Source organism: Dermochelys coriacea, chromosome 3, assembly GCF_009764565.3.
Source record: "Dermochelys coriacea isolate rDerCor1 chromosome 3, rDerCor1.pri.v4, whole genome shotgun sequence".
Taxonomy (NCBI): domain Eukaryota; kingdom Metazoa; phylum Chordata; order Testudines; family Dermochelyidae; genus Dermochelys; species Dermochelys coriacea.
This window is the reverse complement of record NC_050070.1, coordinates 35,655,060-35,671,671: the sequence shown is the minus strand read 5'-3', so window position 1 is coordinate 35,671,671 and position 16,612 is coordinate 35,655,060. Positions and strand designations below refer to the sequence as shown.

General features: G+C 50.8%; 1 long non-coding RNA gene across 1 annotated transcript; it reads left to right on the top strand.

Moving 5' to 3' along the window:
* The first annotated feature begins 2,136 nt into the window (after positions 1-2,136).
* Positions 2,137-7,461, top strand: LOC122459631. The gene is made up of 3 exons (XR_006280442.1): positions 2,137-2,148; positions 5,206-5,208; positions 7,312-7,461. It is a non-coding gene; the product is annotated as an uncharacterized LOC122459631 (long non-coding RNA).
* The last annotated feature ends 9,151 nt before the right edge of the window (positions 7,462-16,612 follow it).

The window sequence follows — 16,612 nt, the reverse complement described above, 5'->3', positions numbered from 1 at the left end:
TCCTGACCTCCGTCCCTCCCTTTCTCCCCAATGCCGCCCTGTTTACCCGCCCTTTCTACCTTGGGGAAGCCCATCTCTGCCATCAGCCCTCTCCCGTTGGGCTGCAAAGACCCTGCCCTCTGTCACGTCCTCCTCGTTCCGCCGGCAAGTGCAGTTTCAACTGCCGCCGGCGGCGCGTGACGGAGAGGCACTGGAGGGGTCTTTCCTAGTCCCCTACCAGGGGGCCCGTTACCGGGTGCATTACTCCACGGGGGAGGCCCAGTGCTACCTCTGCCAGCCGATGGGGCACGTCCGGAAGGACTGCCCCTTGGCCCGGCAAGGAGGGCATCCGGACCCCCGAGCCCTGGCAGGGCACGGGCCCCGTCATCGCTGGCGCCCCTGGCTGCCCGGCGCCCGAAACCACCCCTCCTCCTTCCCAGTCCACCATTGCTCCTGCTCGGGCCCAAGGGGCACCTCCCCAACTATGCCCAGACGAGCGGGAGAGCCCCGCCCCTGCTGCTTGCAATCTGGCGGGGCCTGTGGAGGAGGGTGCAGCAGGGACACCGCCGGGCATGGGAGAGGACCGCCCCAAGGGGAATCTTCCCTCCCTTGTGCTGCCCCACCATTATCCCCTCAAGTCCCTGAGCCATCGCTTCTGCCCCCTGACACAACCCCTGCTAGCCAGCCCTCTGATGATGCCATGGAGGGCTGGGCCCTAGTCCAGGGAAGCGGGGCAAGCGGAAGGCTCGAGCTCCACTCCTTTCATCTGACGCGGAGGCCCCCCGAAGACCAGGAAGGGGGGCACCGATGCCGAGCCTTCCGCTCTACCCACGGGTGTGTTCCATCCACCAGAGCCGGCTGGGGAAGACGTGGCAGCACTGGAAGGCGGTATCTCCCCTCCACAGGAGTCCCTCCCCTCTAAGACCCCCGAGGCACCATCTGAAACCCCAGTGTGCCCCGAAGTAACCGTCGCGTCAGGTGCCGGCGGGGAGAATCCCGGGGTAGCGGAAAACAATGTCCCGTCTATATATGAGGAGATCGAGGCCCTGGGTCTGACCCCGGTCACCCAGGGGGAGGACGATCCTATGCCAGCGGGCCTCGATCTGGGCGACTTCATTCCAGACCCCTTTCCCCATGTTCCCCTCCCCCTAACCGTTGCTTCTGCTCCCACCTCCGAGGAGCCCCTGGACTCCTCCATCAACCCGGCTGCAGAGGGCACCCCGCTGAGAGCCGCCGAGCCAGTTGAGGCGACGGCCAGTGCCACGCGGCTGGAACCTGAGCCACCAGGGGCATCCTTCGCTGGTGGGGAGCATTCGCCCTCCTTCGCGGGAGAGGACCCTACAGAAGAAAGTCCACCTCCTGATGCCGTGGCTGCCAAATCCACCAGAGAGCTTGCGCCCGGCATCAGTGAGAGCCCTCTCCCGACCCAGACTCTCACCTCTACCCCTGCCCCTGCCCTTATCCCGCCCACCTCCCGAGATATTATTGCCACCCCTGGGACTGTCTCCTTCCCCTTTCCGACAGATGACTCCCAGGGAGCGGCCTTTGTGTTTACCCGTCCCGACCCACCAGGGCTGCTATCCTCCCTCCCGCCGCCCCCTATCACCCCAGCATTCAGGTCAACCCATCAGGAGCCCCGTCGGGGGTCCGCACCCTGTCTGCCCGGTCTTGCTGGGCCACGGGGCTGTACCAAGGGCCCCGTCGGGGAGTAACCAGACCATAACCCCAGCCCCCCATGTGCTGCGAGAGGAGTTGCTGGAGTTCCTAGAAGACGTCCGTGGCTCCCGCAACAAAGTCCAGCTTGCCTCCAGTGATGGGGGGCCGCAAGGGCCCTCATGGTGGAGGGTAAAAGGACCGGGAGGCAGGGCGCCGTGGCCTACCAGCGGGTCCGCCACTTCCGTGACTCCTTACTCACCTATGGGTGGGTCACGGACTGCTGCGCGGCCCGCTGGGAGCCACGAGCATCCCTGCCGGCGAGGATCCCCCCATCCCTCCTCATGGCACCCTTTACCATCGCAACATTGGAACACCCGTGGCTGTAGGATGGGTCTCCGCAGGTCCCAGGTGCTCTCCTTCCATCGAGAGGGGAGGTACTCTCTGGTTTTCCTGCCCGAGACCCATACGGATCCGACCGCCGAAGACAGCTGGTGGCTGGATTGGGGGGACAGGGTCTACTTTAGCCACCTCACAGTTTGTACGGCTGGAGTGGCGACCCTGTTCTCCCCCGACCTATGGCCCGAGGTGCTGGGGGTCGCCTGCTGCACCTCCGGGTCCGCATGGAGGGGCTCGTAGTCAACCTCGTCAACATCTATGCCCCAGCAGTGAGCCCAGAGCGGCTGCAATTCTATCAGCAGGCATCTGCCTTCCTTGGCACCTTGGATCCTCAGGAGTGCCTGGTCCTAGGAGGGGACTTTAACATCAACCTTGAGGAGCGGGACCGCTCAGGGACCGAGCAGAGCCCGGCTGCCGTCGCCATCCTCCAGGAGATAGTCGAACACCACTCCCTGGTGGACGTCTGGCGCGACCACCACCCGGATGACACTTCCACGTTCACCTTTGTCCGGGTGGAGGCCTATCGGTCGCGCCACTCCCGGTTGGACCGCATTTATTTATCACGCTTTCATATTTCACGAGCCCACTCCTCCAGCATCCGGACGGCCCCATTTTCTGACCATCATATAGCGACCGTGACAGCCTCCCTCTGCGTGGAGAGGCCGGGGCCGGCCTATTGGCATTTTAACAACAGCTTGCTGGAGGATGCGGGCTTCTTTGCGTCCTTCCGGGAGTTCTGGCTGGCCTGGTGAGGGCAGCGGCATGCCTTTCCCTCGGCGCGGCGGTGGTGGGACTTAGGGAAGGTGCGCGCCCGGCTCTTCTGCCATGACTACACCCAGGGCGCCAGCCGACGGAGGGATGCGGCGATAGAGTAGTTGGAACAGGAGGTCTTAGAGCTGGAGAGGCGTCTGGCCGCCAGCCCCCAGGATCCACCCCTCTGCGGAGCGTGCCGGGAGAAGCGGGAGGAGCTCCGGACCCTCGAGGACCATCGAGCCCGGGGTGCCTTTGTTCGATCCCGCATCCGTCTCCTTCGGGAGATGGATTGCGGCTCCCGCTTCTTCTACACCCTGGAGAAAAAGAGGGGGGCTAAGAAACATATCATCTGCCTACTGGCAGAAGATGGCACCCCCCTCACGGATCCGGTGGAGATGTGCGGTAGGGCGAGAGCCTTCTACGCAAGCCTATTCTCCCTGGATCCGACCGATCCTAACGCTTGCAGAGTGCTTTGGGAGGAGCTCCCGACGGTCAGTGTGGGCGACCGAGACCGACTAGAGCTGCCTCTCACTCTGGCCGAGTTCTCGGAAGCCCTCCGTCGCATGCCCACCAATAAATCTCCGGGCATGGACGGGCTGACCGTGGAATTCTACCGCGTGTTCTGGGACGTCCTGGGCCCAGACCTAGTCACCGTCTGGGCCGAGTCTTTGCAGAGCGGGGTCCTCCCTCTTTCGTGCAGGCGAGCCGTGCTCGCCTTATTGCCGAAGAAGGGGGACCTCCGCGATTTACGAAATTGGCGTCCCGTCTCGCTCCTCAGCACGGACTACAAAATCGTGGCAAAAGCCATCTCCCTGCCGTTAGGGTCCGTGCTGGCGGACGTGGTCCACCCAGACCAGACCTACACCGTCCCAGGCCGCAGCATCTTCGACAACCTATATCTGGTCCGGGACCTATTGGAACTTGGGTGTAGGGATGGTCTGTCGTTCGCCCTCCTGTCCTTAGATCAGGAGAAGGCGTTCGACAGGGTGGATCACGGGTATCTCCTGAGCACTCTGCAGGCGTTTGGCTTCGGACCCAGGTTTGTGAATTTTCTCCGGGTGCTGTACGCTTCCGCAGAGTGTCTGGTAAGGCTCAACTGGACCCTGACCGAACCAGTCAGCTTCGGGCGAGGAGTACGGCAGGGGTGCCCCCTCTCAGGCCGGCTGTACGCTCTGGCGATCGAGCCCTTCCTCTGTCTCCTCCGAAGGAGGTTGACAGGGTTGGAGCTGTGGGAGCTGGAGCTGTGGCTGGTCCTGTCGGCGTACGCTGATGACGTGCTCCTCGTGGTCCAGGACCTGGGTGACTTGGTGTGGGTGGAGGCTTGCCAGGCCATCTATTCATCAGCCTCCTCTGTGCGGGTCAACTGGGTCAAGAGCTCTGGCTTGGTGGTAGGGGACTGGCGGCAGGCGAGCTCCCTCCCACCCGCGCTTCAGGCCATCCGGTGGAGCACGGGTCCGCTGCTCTATCTGGGCGTTTACCTTTCTGCCACGCATCCCTCTCCGCCGGAGAACTGGCAGAATTTAGAGGGCGGGGTGATAGAGCGGCTCCGGAAATGGACTGGACTACTCCGGTGCCTCTCCCTTCGAGGGAGAGCGCTAGTGCTTAATCAACTAGTCCTGTCCATGCTCTGGTACTGGCTCAACACCCTGGTCCCGGCCCCGGGTTTCCTGGCCAACCTCCGGACATCGATTCTGGAGTTCTTTTTGTCAGGACTGCACTGGGTCCTTGCAGGGGTTCTCCATCTACCTCTGGAGGAGGGAGGGCAGGGCCTAAAAATGTCTGCTTACTCAGGTCCATGTCTTCCATCTCCAGACGCTGCAGAGGCTCCTTTATGGTGCAGGTAGTCCGGCGTGGAGCATACTGGCGCACGCCTTCCTGCGCCGCTTCCGAGGGCTCCGATACGACCGGCAGCTCCTTTATCTCCATCCGAGAGGTCTTCCGCGAGACCTCTCCGGGCTGCCGGTCTTCTACCAGGACCTCCTCCGGACCTGGAAACTCTTTACAACGAGCAGGTCCGTGGCAGCCACCGAGGGGGCAGATCTCCTCGCGGAGCCCCTGCTACACAACCCTCAGCTCCGTGTGCAGGTGGCGGAGTCCCGCTCGGTGCGCCAGAGTTTGGTCCTGGCAGAGGTCACAAGAGTCGGAGACCTCCTGGACTATGACCGGGGAGACTGGCTGGATCCCCTAACCTTCGCTCAGCGCAGGGGGCTTTCCAGACCTTGTACTCCCCGGCGCATACTTCAGGAGGTGAAGGCCGCTTTGCCGCCCGCTGCTCGGGTTTATCTCGACCGGGTCCTGCACGAGGGCACGCCCCGCCCACCCGCTACCCCAGGCCCGCCGGACCTTTTAATTGGACCCCTGCCCCGTGGACCCAACCGATCCCTTCACCCCTTCACTAGAAGCTGGCTGCACGAGATGCAGCCAGTCTGCTTTCAAACCGTGCCAAGAAAACATCTCTACACGCTCGTGCTCCACACCCTTCACGCCCGCACCCTCGTGTCCCGCCCCGATACAAAAGGGCGGGACCTCCTGCCACCTTTGGAGGGTGAGGAGCCCCGGTGGGCCAGCCTATATTCCACCTTAGTCCTAAGGCCCGCCGGGGATGTCAGTTGGCGGCTCCTTCAAGGAGCCATGAGCATGGGCGTGTACTTGGCGCGGTTCACTTCAATCCCAGACACCTGCCCCTTTTGCGGCGTGAGGGATACCCTGGCACATGTATACCTGGAGTGTGCCAGGCTGCAGCCCCTATTCTGGCTCCTCACCAATATTTTATTACGTTTTTGGTTGCACTTCTCCCCTCAGCTTCTCATTTATGCACTCCCTATCTGTGGCCCCACAAAGTCACGGGATCTCCTGGTCAACCTCCTCCTGGCCCTAGCTAAAATGGCCATCTACAAAACCAGAGTGAGGAGGTTGGCCGATGGAGTCTCCTGTGACTGTGGGGCCTATTTCCGATTCTCGGTCCGTTCACGTATCCGGGCAGAGTTCCTCTGGGCGGCGTCCTCTGACTCCCTTGACGCCTTTGAGGAGCAGTGGGCGCTGTCCGGGTTCTCTGCTCGGTGTCCCCGGCCGGTTCCCTTCGTTTGACCCTTTGACCGCACTCCTGTCCCTGTTATTTCATTAGTTGTCCCCCGGAATTTTTTGGGTATCTAAGTCCTGTGAATCCCCCTTTTAGGCTGGGGGGGATCCTTTAGTGGTGGACGGGCTTCGCCCGCACACTTCCTGGATCCCAAAAGGACTACTCTTCCATAGCCATCTGGCCTTGCCCCGTCAGAGTAGGTAGATTCACACATGTTGACCTGATCTTCATTATTTTGCCTTTCACTCACATATAATGAGGTATAAAAATTCTCAGAGACTGTGTATTTCTTCTGTTTAGAGTTAACTTTGTCTTTACCACCCCTTTTGTAAGTATGTTTTTCTTTTGTTCTCTAGTCTCAGTTTATAAGTTGCTATTTTATGAGATTTAGTACCCAACATAATTAGGTGGCTGCATGAGCATTTTTGCTCGACTTTAAGCAGTCAACACACTTGATTTCAGAAGTAACCTTTTTTTCATAGACTAGTTTGGTTCCTCTTCTTTTATCTAGATTGGGGGACGTTAGCAGGTTTCAGGGGGTCTGCCAAGCAGGGCCAGCATTAGATTCACTGGGACCCAGATCAGAAAGCCAAAGCCCCGTTGTGCAGGGCTGAAGCCTGAGGCCCTGAGCCCTGCGGCTGCACTTTTTTTTGGGGCCCCCTGTGGCGTGGGTCCCTGGACAATTGTCCTGCTTGCTGCCTTTTAATGCTAGCCCTGGCTTTTATATGCAGAAAAACAGTTGTTGAGGCACTTGTGAGCTGTGGAGTCTTTATAGCATGTTGGGGGGGGGGGGGCGCAGAAAGAAAAACGTTGAGAACCCCTGATCTAGATAACATGTCAAACCCGTAAGGTTTCAGAATGAAAACTGGAATAGTAATGGCATTTTTTATTTTAAAAGACTTTCTATTTAATATTGCTGCAGCATGTCACATTTGAAGAGGTTCCTGCATTCCACACAGAGGAGAAATTCATACTGGTAAGTACTAGCATGTTTCAACCTCTTAGTTTCAGTGGCTAAGAAAAAATGCAGGCATTTGGAAGCTGCTGAAATACAAGTACAATAGAGATGATTATGGTCTATTGCAGTATTTCTCCACCTTTTCAAGTTGGCAATCATTTATCCAAAGTCAAATGTTCATGACCCTCTTACATTTACTGTAAATGTAAGAGTAAAACATGTGTCAATGACGGGCCTATCTAATTTATTTGTGAGAGAGTATTTCAAGAGGATGACAGAGCATTGAACCTTGAAGGATAAAGGTGTGAGGGGAATGGAAAAGTGAGACTTTTTTTGCTCTAGAATGTAATAAAATTTTCAACACCCTTTAATGGTCACCTGGGGGTCACAATCTACTGGTTGAGAAACACTGGTCTGCAGATTTGTTAGCTAATCTGTGCATACTAAACTATGGGAGAATATTAGGTAAAGTCTGTGAAGGTAAAATAAGGTCTTTGCTTACAGACGGCCCCCCAGCCTGAAGCAAATACTCACCAGCAACCACACACCACACAACAGAACCACTAACCCAGGAATCTATCCTTGCAACAAAGCCTGTTGCCAACTGTGTCCACATATCTATTCAGGGGACACCATCATAGGGCCTAATCACATCAGCCGCACTATCAGGGGCTCGTTCATCTGCACATCTACCAATGTGATATATTTCAGAGTAGCAGCCGTGTTAGTCTGTATTCGCAAAAAGAAAAGGAGTACTTGTGGCACCTTAGAGACTAACAAATTTATTAGAGCATAAGCTTTCGTGAGCTACAGCTCACTTCATCGGATGCATCCGATGAAGTGAGCTGTAGCTCACAAAAGCTTATGCTCTAATAAATTTGTTAGTCTCTAAGGTGCCACAAGTACTCCTTTTCTCAATGTGATATATGCCATCATTTGCCAGCAATGCCCCCCTGCCATATACATTGGCCAAATCGGACAGTCTCTACATAAAAGAATAAATGGACACAAATCAGACGTCAAGAATTATAACATTCAAAAAACAGTCAGAGAACACTTCAATCTCTCTGGTCACTCGATTACAGACCTAAAAATTGCATTTCTTCAACAAAAAAACTTCAGAAACAGACTTCAATGAGAGACTGCTGAATTGGAAATAATTTGCGAACTGGACACCATTACTTTAGGCTTGAATAAAGATTGGGAGTAGATGTGTCATTACACAAAATAAAACTATTTCCCCATGTTTATTTTCTCCCTCTACTGTTCCTCTTGTCAACTGCTGGAAATGGCCCACCTTGATTATCACTGCAAAAGGTGGTTGGTTGGTTGGTTTGTTCTCTCTCCTGCTGGTAATAGCTCACCTTACCTGATCACTCTTGTTACAGTGTGTATAGTAACACCCATTGTTTCATGTTCTCTGTGAATATAAAATCTCCCCACTGTATTTTCCACTGCATGCATCCGATGAAATGAGCTGTAGCTCACGAAAGCTTATGCTCAAATAAATTTGTTAGTCACTAAGGTGCCATAAATACTCCTTTTCTTTTTGTAAAATAAGGTGTACTTCCTTTTTAAATTAAAGCCTGAAACTACTGCAAGATTTTATTTAGAACTTGCCTGAATGCCTTTTTCCCTACAAAATATGATATAGTTTACTTTAAAATTCATGTTACAACAGAATCTCATATGACACAGCTCTTTCCCAAAATGACAAAAGTTAATTTCAAGGGAAGTTTGATCTCTCTGTCTTTGTACTTTTCCATAATAGCCATGTTTCCCAGACTCTACTGTGTGATAGCTCAGTTTTGGTGTACCGCACAGAATAAGAAAAAAGGTAATATAATGGAGAGAAATATTTTTTTCCAGCTCATTTCTGACATGCCTCATTCAAGAAAATGATTGTTCACACTTCACAGTTTGGTCTGTCTTTCAGGCTGGGAGTACTGCAGCGTGCAATAGTAATTGGGATGACGATTGTAGTGAACTCTCTCTTTGACCCATGCTTTAACAAAGAGGCTTCTATTTGTCACTCCAGTGTTCAAAATGCTCATTTCTGATCTCACAAGGTGCACATTTATTTAAAAGATTTTAATACAGGTATAAAGACAATGCTTTATCTGCAGATTTAGCATACCATCAGCTGGTGCAGCCTTCTTTTGGGATTACACATTTCAGCAATCACTGTTCTCTTCAATGAGACGGTGTATAATTGTTATGCCCTGAATTTCAGTAATTTTCTCAGGTGCAGGGCAGATGTTAAAGGAGGAGTGCAGATCTTAGGAATCTGGTTTATTAATATGTTTAAAGGGGAAAACCAGCAGTGTCTGCATGCAATGAAAGATTCTCTGGTATGTTTCTGCCCCCAACAAGATCTGCGTGTTCTCCATTTGTGAGTTATCAGAATTTCTCAAATGGATGTGGTGTGAACATGTGTGTAGAATTAGCAAATCTCCCCTCATCCCCCATTATTTGGTGTGATACTATCAAGAAAAAAAGGCAGATTTTTTGTCCATTGATTACATGCAATGTTTAGCATTTGTCTACATCATGTGGATTCATGAGACACTATGGAAACAAAGCAGTGGCCTTGATCTTCAGCTGTGGATGAGTAGCCAGAACTGCCAACATGAGGCGCTCAAATATCATTTGTCAAAAATTGCAATTATGGGGGTTGCTCTGTACACCAAGCTCCTAAGATTCCAGTTGTTTGCCAAGTATTCCATGATTCTGAGGCAAGCATTGTTGGGGCTTCAGCAGCTGGGCCCTGTAGGCGCTAGCCCTGCTGGGTCCCAGTAATCACTCAGACACATGGCTAAAGGAGAGGATATTTTACTAGGGCTGGCGGAAAAGAGAAAGGTTGCAAATACCTTAGGTTCAGAGGCATAAAACAGTTACAGTTCAAAGTGAGCAATAGTGGTAAATGTTTGGGTCCTGAGATCTTGCAGGTTTACAGGCAGAAGCAGTTAGTGTCTCTGACTGGGGCCCCTTTGTACTAACTTTCTGCCCAGTGACCGCTGCTTCCGCTCAAGACCCACGTAGACCTGCACCAACTGTAATGTCTGGTGGTCTCCATCTGTTCCATACTTGGCTCTGCATATGGTTCCTGAGGATTTACCTCTGATTTCAGCTTCTCTCCAGCTCTCTGCTTGCCATGCAGCAGCTCCTGGCTTGCCAGATGGCTGACACTTCCAAACAGAGCCCAGCCATTTCCTTGTTCAGGGCCTTTACCGTTACCCAGCCAGCAGGAAGGGGTTGTGCAGTAGGGATAGGGCTGATGGTAGTTTTAGTCCGTTGCTTAGCAGACCCCTCACAACATCAGGTGCAGGCACAGATGCTAATGTAGGAGTACAGAACTTAGGAATTTGGTTTTATTTATATTAGATTTTTATTTTATTTGCCTTAAAAAAAAGTCTGTAGGGGTCAAGGTTTTTTCTCTAACCATTGGGCTAGAAACTTACTTTTAAAAAAATGAAAGCTGAAGTTCTCACATAATCACTTGGCCCTGGGAGCGGGGCCTCTGAGACAAAAACATCAAAGACTGATGATAAAATCACAATAGTTGGTAACCAAGATTTGCTCATGAGTGAACTCTGGATCTGGGGTAAAGGTGTTTTTAAACCATCTTGCTCTTCCCCAATCATGAGTGGACTTTGTGGTGGTCCAGTCTCCTAGCATAAATTGCAACAACCTGAGCTCTGTTCTAACTGCTGCTGGGAGCCAATGGCCCCAAAGAACTATTATAGAAACCAGGGCTCTCTGGGGCACAGGGAAACTCTGGTCACACCCTTATGCTGGTTGCAGGGCCCCATTGTGCTGGGTGCGTCAAACAAATATAAAATGAAAGACAGTCCCTCCCCCCAAAGAACAATGAATATTAATTGTGTAAGGCACAAGACAGAGAAGAAGGGGGAGACAAGGCTAATAGTAGATGGAACACCAATTGTTACTTTCAAGATGACATGCTCTTTTCATTTGAATTGGTCCCTTTTTATCATATTCAGCAAATATGAAAACATCTTTCAATGGGGTTCTGTATACAAAGGAATCTTATCACATGCCTTCAAACACAGAGGGACTTGATTTTCCCCCTTCTTCATTCATTCTTAAGAACATAAAAAGAGCCATGCTGGGTCAGACCAATGATCCATCTAGCCTGTCTCTGACCTGGGCCAGTGCCTAATGCTTCTGACTGAATGAACAGAACAGGGCAATTTATCAAGCGATCCATCCCTCTGTTGTCCAGTCCCAGCTTTTGGATATTTAGGCACACCCAGAGCATGGGGTTGTGTCCCTGACCATCTGGGTTAACAGCCATTGAGACACCTGTCCTCCCTGAATTTATCTAAAATCTTTTTGAATCCAGTTATACTTTTGGGTTTCACAACGTCCCCTGGCAATGAGTTACACAGATTGGCTGTGCATTGTGTGAAGTACTTTTGTTTGTTTTAAACATGCTGCCTATTAATTTCATCAAGTGACCACTGGTGCTTGTGTTATGTGAAGGGGTAAATAACACTTTCTTATTCACTCTCTCCACACCATTCATGATTTTATAGACCTAGATGATATCCCGTCTTAGTCATCTCTTTTCTAAGCTGAACAGTTCCTGTCTTTTTAATTTCTCCCCAAATGGAAGATGTTCTGTACCCCTAATCATTTTGTTGCCCTTCTCTGCACATTTTCCAATTTTAATATATCATTTTTGAGATGGCATGATCAGACCTGCCTGAAGTGTTCAAGGTGTGGGAATACCATGGACTTGTATAGTGGCATTATGATATTTTCTGTCTTATTATCTATCCCTTTCCTAATGGTTCCTAACATTCTATTAGCTCTTTTGACTGCTATTGCACACTGAGTAGATGTTTTCAGGGAATTATTCATGATGACTTCAAGATCTCTTTCTTGAGTGGTAGTACCTAGTTTAGATCCCATAATTTTGTATTGTATAGTTGGGGTTATTTTTTCCAAAGTTCATTACTTTTGCACTTATCAACATTGAATTTCATCAGCCATTTTGTTGCCCAGTCACCCAGTTTTGTGAGAGACTATGTAACTCTTCACAGTCATCTTTGGACTTAGAATCATAGAATCATAGAATATCAGGGTTGGAAGGGACCCCAGAAGGTCATCTAGTCCAACCCCCTGCTCAAAGCAGGACCAAGTCCCAGTTAAATCATCCTAGCCAGGGCTTTGTCAAGCCTGACCTTAAAAACCTCTAAGGAAGGAGATTCTACCACCTCCCTAGGTAACGCATTCCAGTGTTTCACCACCCTCTTAGTGAAAAAGTTTTTCCTAATATCCAATCTAAACCTCCCCCATTGCAACTTGAGACCATTACTCCTCGTTCTGTCATCTGCTACCATTGAGAACAGTCTAGAGCCATCCTCTTTGAAACCCCCTTTCAGGTAGTTGAAAGCAGCTATCAAATCCCCCCTCATTCTTCTCTTCTGCAGACTAAACAATCCCAGCTCCCTCAGCCTCTCCTCATAAGTCATGTGCTCTAGACCCCTAATCATTTTTGTTGCCCTTCGCTGTACTCTTTCCAATTTATCCACATCCTTCTTGTAGTGTGGGGCCCAAAACTGGACACAGTACTCCAGATGAGGCCTCACCAGTGTCGAATAGAGGGGAACGATCACGTCCCTCGATCTGCTCGCTATGCCCCTACTTATACATCCCAAAATGCCATTGGCCTTCTTGGCAACAAGGGCACACTGCTGACTCATATCCAGCTTCTCGTCCACTGTCACCCCTAGGTCCTTTTCCGCAGAACTGCTGCCGAGCCATTCGGTCCCTAGTCTGTAGCGGTGCATTGGATTCTTCCATCCTAAGTGCAGGACCCTGCACTTATCCTTATTGAACCTCATTAGATTTCTTTTGGCCCAATCTTCCAATTTGTCTAGGTCCTTCTGTATCCTATCCCTCCCCTCCAGCGTATCTACCACTCCTCCCAGTTTAGTATCATCCGCAAATTTGCTGAGAGTGCAATCCACACCATCCTCCAGATCATTTATGAAGATATTGAACAAAACGGGCCCCAGGACCGACCCCTGGGGCACTCCACTTGACACCGGCTGCCAACTAGACATGGAGCCATTGATCACTACCCGTTGAGCCCGACAATCTAGCCAGCTTTCTACCCACCTTATAGTGCATTCATCCAGCCCATACTTCCTTAACTTGCTGACAAGAATGCTGTGGGAGACCGTGTCAAAAGCTTTGCTAAAGTCAAGAAACAATACATCCACTGCTTTCCCTTCATCCACAGAACCAGTAATCTCATCATAAAAGGCGATTAGATTAGTCAGGCATGACCTTCCCTTGGTGAATCCATGCTGACTGTTCCTGATCACTTTCCTCTCCTCTAAGTGCTTCAGGATTGATTCTTTGAGGACCTGCTCCATGATTTTTCCAGGGACTGAGGTGAGGCTGACCGGCCTGTAGTTCCCAGGATCCTCCTTCTTCCCTTTTTTAAAGATGGGCACTACATTAGCCTTTTTCCAGTCATCCGGGACTTCCCCCGTTCGCCACGAGTTTTCAAAGATAATGGCCAAGGGCTCTGCAATCACAGCCGCCAATTCCCTCAGCACTCTCGGATGCAATTCATCCGGCCCCATGGACTTGTGCACGTCCAGCTTTTCTAAATAGTCCCTAACCACCTCTATCTCTACAGAGGGCTGGCCATCTCTTCCCCATTTTGTGATGCCCAGCACAGCAGTCTGGGAGCTGACCTTGTTAGTGAAAACAGAGGCAAAAAAAGCATTGAGTACATTAGCTTTTTCCACATCCTCTGTCACTAGCTTGCCTCCCTCATTCAGTAAGGGGCCCACACTTTCCTTGGCTTTCTTCTTGTTGCCAACATACCTGAAGAAACCCTTCTTGTTACTCTTGACATCTCTTGCTAGCTGCAGCTCCAGGTGCGATTTGGCCCTCCTGATATCTTTCCTACATGCCCGAGCAATATTTTTATACTCTTCCTGGTCATATGTCCAACCTTCCACTTCTTGTAAGCTTCTTTTTTATGTTTAAGATCCGCTAAGATTTCACCATTAAGCCAAGCTGGTCGCCTGCCATATTTACTATTCTTTCGACTCATCGGGATGGTTTGTCCCTGTAACCTCAACAGGGATTCCTTGAAATACAGCCAGCTCTCCTGGACTCCCTTCCCTTTCATGTTAGTCCCCCAGGGGATCCTGGCCATCTGTTCCCTGAGGGAGTCAAAGTCTGCTTTCCTGAAGTCCAGGGTCCGTATCCTGCTGCTTACCTTTCTTCCCTGCGTCAGGATCCTGAACTCAACCAACTCATGGTCACTGCCTCCCAGATTCCCATCCACTTTTGCTTCCCCCACTAATTCTACCCGGTTTGTGAGCAGCAGGTCAAGAAAAGCGCTCCCCCTAGTTGGCTCCCCTAGCACTTGCACCAGGAAATTGTCCCCTACGCTTTCCAAAAACTTCCTGGATTGTCTATGCACCGCTGTATTGCTCTCCCAGCAGATATCAGGAAAATTAAAGTCACCCATGAGAATCAGGGCATGCGATCTAGTAGCTTCCGTGAGTTGCCGAAAGAAAGCCTCATCCACCTCATCCCCCTGGTCCGGTGGTCTATAGCAGACTCCCACCATGACATCACTCTTGTTGCACACACTTCTAAACTTAATCCAGAGACACTCAGGTTTTTCCACAGTTTCGTACCGGAGCTCTGAGCAGTCATACTGCTCCCTTACATACAGTGCTACTCCCCCACCTTTTCTGCCCTGCCTGTCCTTCCTGAACAGTTTATAACCATCCATGACTGTACTCCAGTCATGTGAGTTATCCCACCAAGTCTCTGTTATTCCAATCACGTCATAATTCCTTGACATCACCAGGACCTCCAGTTCTCCCTGCTTGTTTCCAAGGCTTTGTGCATTTGTATATAAGCACTTGAGATAACCTGTTGATCGCCCCTCATTCCCAGTATGAGGCAGGAGCCCTCCCCTCACAGACATTCCTGCCTGTGCTTCCTCCCGGTATCCCGCTTTCCCACTTACCTCAGGGCTTTGGTCTCCTTCCCCCGGTGAACCTAGTTTAAAGCCCTCCTCACTAGGTTAGCCAGCCTGCTGGCAAAGATGTTCTTCCCTCTCTTCGTAAGATGGAGCCCGTCTCTGCCCAGCACTCCTCCTTCATGGAACACCATCCCATGGTCAAAGAATCCAAAGCCTTCTCTCCGACACCACCTGCGTAGCCATTCGTTGACCTCCACGATTCGACGGTCCCTACCCAGGCCTTTTCCTTCCACGGGGAGGATGGACGAGAACACCACTTGCGCCTCCAACTCCTTTATCCTTCTTCCCAGAGCCACGTAGTCCGCAGTGATCCGCTCAAGGTCATTCTTGGCAGTATCATTGGTGCCCACGTGGAGAAGCAGGAAGGGGTAGCGATCCGAGGGCTTGATGAGTCTCGGCAGTCTCTCCGTCACATCACGAATCTTAGCCCCTGGCAAGCAGCAGACTTCTCGGTTTTCCCGGTCAGGGCGGCAGATAGATGACTCAGTCCCCGGAGGAGAGAGTCCCCGACCACCACCACCCGCCTTCTCCTCTTGGGAGTGGTGGTCGTGGAACCCCCAACCTCAGGACATCGCATCTCATGCCTCCCAACCAGCGGAGTCTCCTTCTGCTTTCTCCCCCCAGACGTATCATCTGGTCCACTCTCCGCATTGGTACCTGTGGAGAGAACATGAAAGCGGTTAGTTACCTGTGTCTGTGTTACTGGAACCCGGACATTCCGCTTACCTCTTCTGGAGGTCACATGTTGCCAAGCTTCTTCACTGGCCTCTTGGCTCCTCTGTGCAACCTGCTCTATATCTTTAGAGCTTTGTGCCCCTAGAAGGCTATCCTGAGTTTGGTCCAGACTTGACTATCTTGAGTAATTTTTTACTATTATTATTTTGCTACCTCACAGTTCACCCCTTTTTCCCGATCATTTATAAATATGTTGAACAGCACAGGTCATGGTCTAGATCCTTAGGGGACCCTGCTATTTATCTCTCTCCACTGTGAAACCTGACCATTTACTGCTACCCTTTGTTTCCTATCTTTCACAGTTACTAAGGCATGAGAGGACCTTCACTCTTATCTCATGACTGCTTAGTTGGCTTAGGGCCTTTGGTGAGGGATCTTGTCAAAGGCTTTCCTATGGAAGTTTTTCATAGTTTTTTAGATATGAACTTAGACCCAGTATTCTTGCTGCCGTTGTTTTCCCTTCACTTATCCTATAGCTCGTGATAAACTGGTGCCAAAAAATGGAAAGTAAGAATAATAACTTATAAAAGGGTGAATTCAGATTTGAAAACTCATATTTTTCTACAGAGGTGAGCTCTCCCACATTGTTTTTAAATGAACATGTCAGAGCAGAAATGTGGCCTATATGAATGCAATTTATAAGCATCAAATGTCAAAATAGATTGAAATTGGCAGTGGAAGGATGGACAAGCTGGAGCTGCAATGAGCTGTTAACTAGACACTCCTTCAAGTACATGGAATGCAGACCTCTTTCAGCTGTTGTTCCCACTACCAAGTCTACTTCTTCAAAATTTAAACCTCATGTATTGTTAAACTTTGTTGTTTTAAGAAACACACTGAAAGTGACTATATTTTTAAGTCTCCATTTTTAGCCCTCATCTCCACTTCCTGATTTGAGATAGGGCTGCTGCCTGGATGACCTCATAACCAGGAGTCCTCAGAGCAGAGAGATTTTTCCAGTCTTGTGCCACATGCAGCTTGGCTGGACTGGAGGATAGAGGCCGTA